This window comes from Gavialis gangeticus, unplaced genomic scaffold (assembly GCF_001723915.1).
Source record: "Gavialis gangeticus isolate Ggan-Ray unplaced genomic scaffold, GavGan_comp1, whole genome shotgun sequence".
Taxonomy (NCBI): Eukaryota; Metazoa; Chordata; order Crocodylia; family Gavialidae; genus Gavialis; species Gavialis gangeticus.
Genome location: NW_017729004.1, coordinates 237858 through 239886, shown reverse-complemented (window position 1 = coordinate 239886; position 2029 = coordinate 237858).

Genomic DNA, 2029 nt, shown 5'->3' with positions numbered 1-2029 from the left:
CGCGGCGCGGCGCGGCGCGGGGAGGGGAGGGGAGGGGAGGGCAGGGCAGGGGAGGGTGGCTGGCGAGGCCCCGGCGGGGGAGTTTCTGCAGGACGCAGGGGTGGTCAGGGCCAGTGCAGGGTCCATGGGGCACAGCCCTCGCGTGGCGTCGGCCCGGGGCCGGAGCAGGAACCAGGCTCCTGGCTCGGGGGCACCGCAGCCTTTTTCTGACGGCTCCATGTCGCTGCTGCATCTCACTGGCGCCTCGTTCCTCTCCCTTCTTCCTCTCCTGTCTGCCTGCGTCTTACGGCCATTTGTGCTCCGGGTTTCGGGGGCAGGGAGCAGCTGAGTCTCTGCACCCCCTGTCTTAGACCACCGGGCCTGACCCCAGCCCCAAGACACGGGGCCCTCATGTACCCCCCCATGCCGGCATCGCCAAGACTGGCAGAGCACCCCCTCCCCGAGAGACCCAACCAGCTGCTCCGCGCTGGGCGAGAGGGGGGTGCTGGAAAGGCATCCTGCCCCCAGGGACTGATGCCGCTCGTTAGAGACCATCCTCAAGGGATCTCCTGGCCCCTCTTGGAGGAGCCCGAGCTGCCACGGCCTCTGCTGCAGGCAAGTTTCCCAGACCGCGAGTCGTCCCTGCCACTCTTTTCTGAACCCTCTGCAATTGCTCCACGTCCTTCCTGAAGAGCAGGCACCAGAACCGGACCCAGCATCCGGCAAGGGGCTCTCCAGGACCGTGCAGGGAGGGGTGCCGGTTCCTTGATGCTCCCCTGCTTGCACAGTCGCAGGTGCCACGCCGGGCGCTCGGGGTCTGGCTGTTGCTGCCCGGGCGCCCCATGCCCTCTAGGTCCCCGTCCCCCCATCAGTCTGGCCCATGTCCTTGGGGCCTGGAGCCAAGGAGGCTCCTAGCCACATTGTCCCAGCCTGGTCCGTGGGACTGAGCCGTCCACCCCAGGAGTCACGGTGGTGCTCATCAGGTGTGCGCGTCTCCCAGGTCATCCCTAGACAGCAAAGGCTGCCGAGCCGTGGGCTTGGCCTTGTAAAACCCTGCTAGGAAGACCTCAGACACCTCTTTGCTAGTTGTACCACCTCTGCCGTTTAACTGGTCTTTTGTCAGTTGATGGCTATCTGCTGTGAGTTGTCTGGTAGTACCAAAATTTCTTGCCTGGGGCTCCGGCCGCTTTGCCATAAATCACAGTCTCACCAGACACGCTAGTGGACTTCGCCGACAGGATCCGTTTCTCGTGAACTCCATTGACAGGCATGATTTATGCTATCCTCCTTTGCTCTTTACCCATGGCTTCCTGCATTGACTTGTCCATGGTTTTACCTGGTGTTGATGTTAGGCTACTTGGTATGTCACTACCTGAGTCATCCCTTTTTCCTTTTTAAATATTTGCCTAATATGAGCTGCTTTGCCATTCTCCGGTCCTCAGCCAGTTCTTTTACAACTCTTGAGTGCAATGACCTGATCCTGTGGATCAGCAAATGTGTGGCTTTAGCAGCTGCAGGCTGACACCCTCCCTTGTTACAGGGAGCACAGGACGTGCTTCCTCCTCCCTGTACGCTGTGAACACAACGTCCTGCTGCTTCCCTAGCGGGGCACAGAAATGTCTGTTGACATCTCTGGCTCCCTGTAGTGCCACGGGAGGAAGCGCCGGAGCCCAGACTGTGTAGGAGCCGTCGGGCTTGGGCTGTGGGCCGTGGGAGCTTGGTCACCTGCCAGGTCTGTCACAAACGCAGCTGTCCCCAGACTCCGCTCTCCATCGCTCTTGTCCCCGGTTCTGTCCTTGCTTTTCTCCCCACCAGCCTGCGAGCGCCTAGCCCAGTCTCCTTCCCCCAGCCCATTGCCTTGCCTTGGCTCTCTGCTCTTGCTGCACTGCAGGGCTGGTGCCATGGTGGGGTGTCGGGGCTGGTTCTCTGGGAGCCGGGGCTCGGGGCGGGGAGCAGGGATCTGGGGGCAGAGTCTGGGCTCGGGGGGGTGGGGGGAGTGGGGCTCTGGGCAGGGAGCAGCGAGTGATGAGCGGGGCTGTGGGGTGGAAAG